Here is an 11,468-nt window from a genome sequence, read left to right on the forward strand (position 1 = left end):
TTAAATTTTACATAAATATCTTGCGGAGAGCCAATCGCCGACAAACGCCGGACTACACCAACGCCGATTGCCGCAGAACTATGAAGTGGCACCAAAGTAGACAAAGTAGCAAGCGAACTTTAAGTACAGACGTCACCACGCGAAACGTGGCGTTCGGCCGAAAACATTCGGCGCGTTGTCGTCGAATTGTTAAGGATCAGGCGTCGCCTTCGAGTTTTGGCAACACAAAGGAAAAGCCAAAAAGGAACAATGCCGAATGGTACAAACGGAACGGACCTTGAAGCATACTTGAAGCGTGTAAATATTGTGTCTATTATTCCACCCCGAAAAACCGCTAATTACTCGGCTTTTAGTCAGCTTTTTCACGCCTCGCTTTGTTTAGAGACTTGAAGGTGGATTTTTTTCTTCTTCCCCGGAATAAAAAAGTTCCCTCCGAGATCTTCTCGGACTGGTGTATCTTCCACAGCAATACCTACCCTACCGCCCCCCCATTGGTCCTGTTGTTTCCCACCCTACGGTGCATTCTGCCAACACGAGGATTGCTGATTGCTTCATTATTCCATTCCCGGACTTGCTGCTGTGTGAAAATACCCATTCCCAGCTTTCGAGAGGGTTTTCCACCCATAGCCGGCAACGAAAACAAAAACGATTACTCATTTCGGGTTTCAAGCGCCCTTAAATTTGGTCCCACGTGGTTTAAGGCAGTGGTGGCGGAGTAAGGGCAACCGGAAGCTTGGTAGGGCTTGTACCGAGCTTGTTGTTTTTGGCCGTGGAACTTTTTGTTTTGAAGTTTGCTTTCGGTTAGTTGCAGTTTCCGTTTCGAATCGGTTCACGTTTGCGGTCGGCTGTTGCAGACCTTGGCAAAGTTTGCGAAGATTTTACGTGCCGTTTTTTGTGTGCGTCCTTCGCCGTTGCTGTTGTCTTTTCTTTGGGATGTGTTGTAGGAAGTGTGGCGATTTTTTGGGAAGTCTGCCGAGAAAGGGAGGGTTTTGTTTTTGTGCGAGGTTTGCTAGCCCTTTTACTTTTGATGATGCTGATGAAGACCTTAATGTCCAGATGAAGTGGTTCTCACTGAAAGGATCAACTTTTTCTTGCCTGTGTTGTTGGCAATAGTATTCGCATTGCTCTAGCAAATGAGGCACATTTTTTGATAAAACGCATAATGAGTAGGTGATCATTTCTCATCATTTGTTGAGCTTTAGTTTTTTGTTTGTTGTTACAATACAAAAAAACAGCTCCATTAACTTCTCGTTAGTTCATTTTTTTCATGATCTAAAAGCAATTGGCAACGTTGAAAGGTACTTAATTGAAGTAAAATTCATGTGAATTAGTCATTTTGAATTAGATTACCTAACTGATGAAGCATTCTGATTGACTTTTATTTGTATTGACTAGAAGTGGGCTGATTCGTTAAACATTATTTTCTGCAGAACATCATTACACGGTATAATCTATTCGCACCCGTAGTGAGGACTGACTATCCAACTACGTGGTATCGGCAAGTGTAGTAAGGCATTCGATGCTCGGTGTGACCTTAGAGGGTCGTTAAGCCAAGAAGAACGAAAACTGAAAAAAATGTTAATTTCCGCTTAAAACAGGGAGTTCTAGTGTGTGTTTCTGCAAGTTCTAGTGTTTCTAGCGTGCGTAGAGGGCGTTTTACATGCAAAAGTCTTACGCCAAAATAGATCAGACTTCGAGAGCGCACGAAATGTCAGCTATATTGCACGATGATACGTCTGGTGACCGTCTATCGCCACGAGTCTTGTTCCATCCGAATGGAGGATGTTGATGCGCTTGGCGTGTGTGAGCGACGCATCCTCCGGACTCCGGAGGAAGAGAAGGATGAACCATCCTGCTGAGCTGTACGGCGAACTGGACATCCTAACGGTGCCGAAGGCCGACAGGATGCGATGGCTGGAGCATGTTATGAGAATGCCGGACTCATGCCCTACCAAGAAGCTGTTCGTTAGCGACAGGGAGTTCGTTGGCTGAATCAGGTGAAGGTCCTGTTGGAGATCGGCCACAGTGAGCAAGCCAACGATGATCAACACAGGCGATCGTATCGTAGCTAAGTGGTCTGTGAACGAGATTTGAACTCAGATTGACCATATGAACCATTACTAGGCTATATTATAAAGACCATCCTATTGTTTGCTTGACCAAATCCCATTTTAAAGTTTTTTAATTAAATTGATCATGTTTGCTCATGACAGATCACATTTGAATGCTGTACAAAAAAGTAACGTGATTACATCACAAGTACGAAAAATTAATTCTCATTGATTCAATAATCATTGATTCTTATGACACGATGGTGCCATCCAACACGCTATCCAACACACGTCCATGCAACGGCACCAAGTGGGGGAAATTTCATCTTCTGTCAAAGAAATGCTGGAAATCAATGTGTTAAAATGATTGATGGGCAATGTACCGTTGGATATCGACTCGCTCAATTAAAACTAAATAACATTTCATTTCGAGGTAACATGGCTAACACGGTTTAATTTTACCCACCTACTGAAACCGTATGCGGCAGCTATACCCTGCGGTAAGGTGAAGAAAATCGATCTATCTATTTCCGAACACGCCCGGACTACACGGCGGGCGGACCCGGGGATCGGCGAATCCTACCCTATTCATTGATATGTTATCCCGAACCTCAGTGTCAGAATAATGCCGGAGCAATGTCGTTCTGCAACACGGTGAACATAGAAGCGACACCATCGTTGCCAGTGTATCAAGCATCCTTTTGCTAGAGCGCAAACGTTGCTCATCGAGTTCTTCTGGTGCTGGCGAACAGTGTAGAGAGTCCGGGACGCAGCGTGAAGGGTGCGACAGGGCAGCCAGCGAAACAGGAGGTCCTTCCGGTTTCCCTGCCGCACATCCATGTTACATGCATATGAATACGAATATTTCAGCACGGTATCGGCATGAATAATAAATTGACAAAATGGCGTTTAAGCTACATTTTGAATGCATCATCCGGATAATGGAGCACTGTTTCCAGTACACTTTGACAGCCGGTTTGCCGGGCGAGCAGTTGTGTGTGGCTGTGTGTGCATGCATGTGGTGCATGTGTTCTTTGCGGTCGCTGTAAGTAACTGTGTAGGAAGCAGCTTACCGGCAGGAAACCGACGAAGAAACGGAAATGTGAGCGATGTATGTCAATAAGCGCACACTAGGTGGAGAGTGCACGTGTGGAACAGCAGCGTTGTGCAGTGGGGATCGTTTGTACCGCAAGCGGATTTCGTGACATTGTTGCGGTGAAAGTTTATCAACGAAAGATGAGCGTGAAAATGGCAGTTTGTTCATTAGCATGCTGAAACAATTCTTATACCGATTTGCGGTTGACATGTGCAGCGCTCAAGTGTTGTTTCGCGCCAGAAACGATACTCGGCGCAAACTGTTGTTCCCGGGCACGGTGTAATGATTTGTTTAATTAAGCATTTTACCACGAGCGTTTTAGGGAACAATTGACACGTTTTCATCGAGAGAAAGAAAAAAAAAACATGTATCTTTGTATATATGAAGTAATCAGTTCCGGTTTTGCTGTAGAGTAAAGAAACAAAAAGTCAACAGGAAGCGCAAAATGCTTGATGCTATTAATGCATATTGTTTGCGGTTTGCTGCTGTTTCATTTGCAATTATTTTAACACAACCCATGTAAATTAACGCCTTTTTGCTTGATTGTGCCCGAGTGTACGTGTGTGTGTGTACGAGCAGCATTTACATGTTTGTGCTTTTACGAGAGGCCTTGAGCGGTTCGAACTATCCCGAGCCGAGCATAATACTTGACGCCGTGTTCAGGCAATCAGACCTGACTTCCTATCTCCCCACCTGCATCCCTCCAAACCTCTTCCACCGTGTTGTGTTTGTGGGTGATCTGTCTGGTCGTGCCGGATGACAGTGCAGGTATCCGTATCTGCATGGTGCCGGGTTTAATTCAACCGTTTATTTGATTTATACCGTAATTTGATTTCCAAACCGGCACAGATGTTGCGGTGTCAATTAATTGCGAGTTTTTGGTGTTTTATGGCTTGGTTTTTGATTGAATTATGTTGAACTCGGGAGGTATGTGTAAAAAAAATAAAAATGGAGGTGCGTTGGGATGGGATTTTCGACTGTCACACCAGCACCCGGAGGAACTGTACGTCATCCCCCGAGAGCATGCTCGGTACCGTGTGCGAAGAGGAAGCGGGGTCGTTCGTTTGCGCTACGAATCTCGGTACGGTTGGGCAAACGTCACATTTGCCTGTTTGTGGTCGCTCGATGACGCTGGTGATGGTGGGACCACCAAAGGCAAACAAAAGTGAAACTGAATGCTTTGAGCTTCCGGGCATTTTTATTTATATACGTTATTGGGGTTAGGGTTATTGCACAAAATGTTACACGGTAGCTGTATGTGGCGGAAGTGAGGCTAGGCATGAGTTGGAAGTTTAACATTTTTATAGCAAAGAATGTAAAGAATTGAACCAGCGTGAATGATGCCATCGCGTTTGAGAATGTTCTTGCTTGAACTAAGATTATTTTGTTGCGTGCCTCACATTCGGGTTGCTTGACATATTTTTATATTTTTGGCAATTAAATGAATGCCCATGAAGCGGTAGTAAAGAGCAGACTGTAAACGTTGTTACAATGCATTGGAATAAATACATATCAAGCTCTCTTATATGTTAAAAAAATCTCTTTTAAATGTAATGTAACAAGTTGGTTCAAAATGAGGATTTACTTCCAAATATTGTAGTTGGTCCGTCCCAGTGGTATAGGCGACAACGGCACCAGTCTTCAAATGCCAGGATCGGGGTTCAAATCCCATCCAAACCGTCCTTCCATAGTGAGTACTTCAACTATCCAACTACGTGGTATCGGAGAGTCTAGTAAGCCATTCGATGGCCGGCGGCGTGACTTTAAAAGATCGTTGAGCCAAGAAGCAGAAGAAGAAGTAAACAAACTAATAGACATTTTCTTGAAACCAGTTTTTAAAAGCTGTTGTTTGCCTACCAAGTCTCAACCAAACGAAGTACGAGATTGAAACCTATTTTTGCATCTTTTTCGAGGTGTAATGACACATTGTGAAACCAAAAACCAAACACAGGACTTTTTAATGCTGTCGTTTATCAGAAGATGACATAAGATGCTTAGCGGACGATAAATAAGCAATTAATATCAACTGAATGTTATCGCGCCATCAGCAATTAAGTGTCCCTAGCAGAACGGCTGAACCGTGTGAGCTTTTGTGAAAAGAGAGAGACATGGTGTTTGTGCATGTGTTTTGTTTGAAAACGGCTTAAGAAAGCTGCTGAAAGCAAGAATGTCTCACTTTGGGGCTTCTTGCCTGGCTGCCCCCTCCTACCCTGACGACTGTTTCATGACGCAAACCGGGATGAAGTAAAGGATTAGATGGACGAGCCGAAGCTTTTGTGATTCACATTGCGGAGGATTCTCGAGCAAAGTGGAGTGTAGCATAAAACGCGGACGACAAGCGCAACAGCAAAAACAAATATATTTTCTTCACAAGAGCAGCGACTGAAGCGGCAATGGGAAGGTAATGAGGGTATTAAAAGTAATATGCTGACAGAATAATAAAATTCCTTGCAAAATCAGAGCATGGTTACGTCAAACCTTAAGGCTAGTCTAACAACCACACAGCTCCGGTATTTCTTCAGTAGGGTTTCCCTGTTCCTTGTTCTTGAACTTTATCGACTCGACTAACTCTGCACAGGACATGGTTCACTGTCCACTCTCAGTCCAAGCGAAGTTAAAGTTTAGCCTGCCTATCGCACAAATAATCCCAATTGCATTTGTATCTGGCACTATACGGCATGCATGAATTACTCTCGATACCTTCAAAGGTTGATATGGTAATCCAAAGTTTTGCAAGAATCATAAATGCTCCGAAGAAGAATAAATATACCCTTACCATTCAGGACTTATCGTTAAGCAGTTCTTTAAGCTATTTTAAAAGACATAAGTCGTACGATTGGGAGTGCAATTTATGCAAAGTAATATCAAATCACTGGCAAAAAGAGCCTTAAATAAAGGGGCATGGATTATGCTGTACTTAGTTCTATTGCTTCCATAGTATATTCATGCTAGTATATATCCATTTCCCTGATGACGTTGATGTATGGTAGGATAAATTCATACCGCATATCTGCTCATCTTATTCGCTTCTCCTTTCTTTCGGCATCTTCCTGTAAATCTTTTACAACTGTGCCTTGAATGGAATGCTGGCAAGGACACTCACTTGTCCACCCTCGTCCATTCTGCTACAACTATTTCAATAGAACGGATCTATTCAGGCTTAAGTTCATGCACTGCACTTGCTGCCACCAGTCTGGTCACTTATGCGGACGGTTGGTGAAGCAATAGCCCTGACAGTGGTCTGGTCAGATGCTTAGAGGACGAACAAAACACACGAGAAATCAACTGTGTATAAGCTGGCCGCTAGCTGGAGAATGATCGAGGAATGATGGTTTAGAAAATTCTCTCTTGCATCTTTTCAACGTCGTTTCTGGCTGTGGACAATTGTGTTGGGGAACAAGTTGACATGCATGCAATTGTAAGGATTTTCTGTCAAGATAAGGAATGAAAAGAGTTCGAAGCAATGAAGTGGATTGCATTTGTGTGAATACATCCATCAACTGACCAATTTATGTCAATCATGCAAAGTCAGATCGAAGACACCTCAAAACACGATTGCAATTCCAGCAGTATTGTCTCAACCGCACCATAAAACAGGCCTCTAAATATAACAACCATTATATGTTTTCTAGCTTAGTTTTTCAAACCTTTATTATGGGTTATGGTTTATACTTCTTCAACAGTTTTATCTCGCTAAAGCTAATGTGGACCTGTCATCGAGCACATGTTTTAAGTGCGGTGGCCCTGGGATGCGTCGACAAATCGCCATTAGTTTCGCTGACACAAGGTGACCAAAAATTATGTTGCTTGCTTACTTGGTCGCCGGGAAAACATACCAGTATCATACATTGCTATGCTTGGCGAGTTAAAATAGACCAAAAAAAAGATAACACCCGAATGAAAACTGCACTCATAAATTATCACCACAATGTCACGAGAGTTGGGGTTGAATTTCACCATAGTTCTTACACCACCAACTGGGCGAACTAATTCTTCCGCTTTTCACGGGCATGGTAAATCCCAGAGAAACCCAGAGTGTGTGACACGAAAAGGTTGGCGAGGAATCTAGCAACGGGAGGAGTAAAGTTTTCTCTTAGTTTAAATTAGTTTATTAACTTTCACTATCCGCCGTGTCGGGCGATGTCATGCAAACGGAAGACTGACTGGCGAAGATGCTCCAATATGCGAATCCAAGAGTGTTGCGGTTCGGCGGTGGATGAAGTTTCGCGATTTTTCACCACGCTGTTTTTATGCCTCACTGTACGGGATAGTAAAGGAGGAACTTGTTCGTGCATGGATGCGAACATCACAAGGAAAACAAAAAGCGGCATAAACCTAAACCACCACCTCGAAAACGAAACAAACTCGGTACTGTGGAAACAAAATAAAAAAAACATTGCACTCGCTAACCCTAGGGCGATGTCATGGTGCAGTACTGCAACCGCAGCGTAGAACGGATGCACGGTGTTTGGATCAGAATCCGATCCGGAGTCGATCGTGGAGCTGCGGTACAAGTTTTGATTTCCATTAGCTTGTTATGATTCCTGGACACCCAGGCACGTAGCTGAGAGGTTGTCGTGCGTAATAAGCATTAACAGAATTTCTAATTGAAAAACTTTCTCGGAACACTGCGGCCGTTCATTGGTAGATGGCCGGCGTATGCTCCAGCGACGGTTGAGATAATGAGTATCCGCTTTCGGGATGGTTCAATGATGCACTACAAGTTCGAACAGTGCAATTAGATAATATGTTGGAAAAATTGTTCCTGTGTTAAGTAGAAGTGAAGTGGCCATAATTATTGAAACGAAAATGAAAACAAAAATATGATGTTAAATGCTTCAATAAATCGGTCAGGACTTTTTCCATTAAAAACTTGTGTTTGATGTTAATATTCTTAATATTCGTGATTTATTTTAACCTAATTGGATCAATTTATGCAGCAATATCCTTAAAGCTGATTTCAAAATAATGAATACGTCCTACGACTGAGCGTTTATACCTTCTTGGACTCGTCTAATTGGAACATGAATTCATAATCATCACTTTTCTGTTTAACAATTTATGTACTAAACGCTGATTGTCAAACTACAAAAAAACATGAAACACAATCTGCATCTGTGCAGATAATGCTCATCTCTCACAAAGCCTACAATGAATACAAATGTGCATGTCAAATAGATGTGGGCATGGCTATGTGGTTTGTCGAAAATTCACCAGAAAAGAATGCTCGGAGCTTTCCAAAGCGTGGAATATTGTTAAATCACGTGTACCAGCCGTTTGGGTGAGATTTCATTTCAGACAAACCACAACACTGCTGCCGGTCGACGGTGTGGTTAACGCCAGAAATGAGTGTGTAGCAAACCGCGACCCGGATGAAAGAACCAAGCAAAGGCTCAATTAAGATAAGCTATTTGTCTTTGAGATAGACGCAAATGCAAATGTTGCTCCTGTACGGCTGGAATCACGCTATCGTCAAAGAAGGTGTCAAGACACTCGTATGTTCTGCATTGTTCTTCCAACGTTTAACATGCAAATGACCTCAGCCAACAGGGATACGTAGTGGAGGCTAGAATTTGAAGGTCCTCGCTGCCCAAAAACCATGCATGGCGATACATCGTGTCGGGCAGGGATTTTTTTCCAAATTGGACGAAAAATTCAAGCGGAAGAAAATGACTCTCACCAATAATGGACGACCATTTTACATAAGCTTAAGGTGACCTCGTTTAGTCCACAAGGAAAAAGGGCGATCTCAGGCCACGCCCACACCTTTCCACCGTTGCAGTAATGATTCGTACGGCGCGATTAATTCGTACCGTCAAGATAGCGGACTGCTACGGTTTCACTATCGCGATTAAAAATAAGTAGAAATGTAATGCGCGCTTTGTAGAAGAAAACCAGAAAAAAAACATTGATTTCGCTACCACCTGGCCCATGGGCTGAAAAGTCCGATCGTTAATAGAGCCACGCTAAGGATTTACCATTTTTCATGGGTGCAAAGGAAAGAAAAAATCCCTCTGGGACAGAGTACGACTTCAATTGCCCAGTAACCGGAAAAGCAGACCGCATACTCACAATTTTTCCGTTTCCGCGAGGTCTCACAAACTTTTTTACTCGTATGTTCTTTGGCTGCTTTCCAAAAAGTGGCACGATGTTCACACCTAGGAGAGGTAGGTGTTGCGGCTTTCAAAATAATACCTTTTTCGCTTAAAGTTTAAGCTTCAGGATGTGGCGCAGACAAATCGTTAGCACACGGCATTACCGAGCGAATAGAAATTCTTACTAGCTGGTCTGGAGCATACAGGGGCCTCTAAGTTTGCTCCAGAATTCTGTGTAAAGCATTCGCTTTAAAGAACATTCATATCGAGAGCCAAAGGAAGCAATTGTTTGTTGTTGGGTACGAACCTATGGGTGGAAGAAATGAAGCATCTAAAGATACAAATCAAAAAGCCGAGGATAACAGCGAATATTAAACGAACTTTCGGTCATGGGGATGAGCGACGAGTGTGGGGTGGTTTATGCTTGGAAGGCAAAAGGTTCCAGGTAATTTGAATAATGAAACGTTTCATTACCACTGGTTTCTAATTCATGGTTCGTGGTGTTGATACGGCAGATAAGGAAGAAGTCGTGGACTTTTATGCTTCTCCATGTAAACCATATTATTTTTGGTTGCCTTCAACCACGCGCCTATAATAAGTACACTCATAAAAGAGTCGAAACACTGCTTTAAGTGACAAAAATGGACGTGAACGAACACGAATTAAATATTCTAATAACAAAGGAACTTTAAGGACTGCAGCGCACCAAATAATTCTCATGGAATAATAAGTTTTCTGTTCAATCTTTTAGATAATCCCAACTTGTTACACTTAATTAGACTGATCGGTGTTAATTAGTGCTAAACAAATCACGGATCGTCATCGTTTTTTCTCTCTCAACATGCTGGACACGACCCTCCGTGGATCGGTAAGGATAATATCGACTAGATCGGATAAATCGGGCCACTCATTCGGTTTGTTATTTCCTGTTCTACAAGGTTCCAAATATTCCAAGTGTTCCATGTGACCGACAGCCGCTTTCGTTACTTGAAGCACGTGCCGACTTTGGCATATCTTTGTTTATCTACTTTCTTCGTGAACAGTTCAGTTCCAGACCTGGTTCCATACTTCCTACAGCCGCCATGGAGTGAAATTGCTGAATGACAATCAAAGGCAAAGTTTCTTCCGTGCTGCAATCGTGACTGTTGCTAATTTTACTTCCTTTCGTACGAGGAAGGGGGCAGATTTAGGACGTGATTGTTGCTTTCACAGCTTGTTTCACACACGTTTGACGCTTGACACGGATGGGCAAGTAGTAGCGTCTTTCCAGAATTGCTGTTGGTAGCTTTAATTGCAGAACCTACAAGAATTGTGACACAAATAATTACAAATACTATTCAATAGAGATTGATTAAAACAATAAAAGCGCTTCGGGAACATCATTTTTAAGTTCAAACCTTTTTAAATCCTTGAGATTACCAACATCATATGTTTGGTTAAATAGGAAACATGATATTTTTCATATGATTTGCTCATTCTCCCAGATACTTTAGAGAGAGAGCTGTAATGTTTGAATTGAGTTCGTCTGCTGTTGGAAGCTCCGTGTCCTAATTCAAAGCTAGTCACTAAGCCACTTAAGTGATAACGTCAAGAAGGGGTGGCCATTTGCTCAAGAGGTGTTTTATGCTCTATGTTAGGGCCCTATCGAAAGCGATTAAACAATAAGGAATCGTGTGAATTGGAAAGAGAGAATGGACTGACACAAAGGACAACTTATCCGTTTGAACCCCTTTTCGGTAAGTGGCTATCGTTCGGTCATCAGCAATTAGTGAAGTGATATGTTCATTGAATATTTATCTCTCCGTTCACCAAGTCAACAAGTAAGCAGGTGAAATGGCAGGCCATTTGCTGTCCAATCATATAGTTTAGTCCTTGCCTTAGCTCTTTAAACTTGTGAATAAGCAAGTCTACATCGATCCTCCTGACTATGCAAAATATTTTATCGTTTACATTCACACTTATCTCGTTTAACTAATTCTTCAATATTTTTATCCATTCAAATTTATGTGAAACAAATTCCTCAATTCACACAAAGCACTTGCTACAATCAATTAAGCTTGCCATAATGATAATGATGGCGATGGTGGAAACATAATCTAAATAATAAAGGAGATGAAGATAATTTGGATATTCCTTCGCTGAGTGGCTCATCATCGTTCGCTCCGAAACGACAAGAGCGAAAGGTGGTAATTGAAAAATGTAATCGATTTCAAAGAAAAAGACACA

Source organism: Anopheles maculipalpis, chromosome 2RL (assembly GCF_943734695.1).
Source record: "Anopheles maculipalpis chromosome 2RL, idAnoMacuDA_375_x, whole genome shotgun sequence".
In the NCBI taxonomy this organism is placed as follows: domain Eukaryota; kingdom Metazoa; phylum Arthropoda; class Insecta; order Diptera; family Culicidae; genus Anopheles; species Anopheles maculipalpis.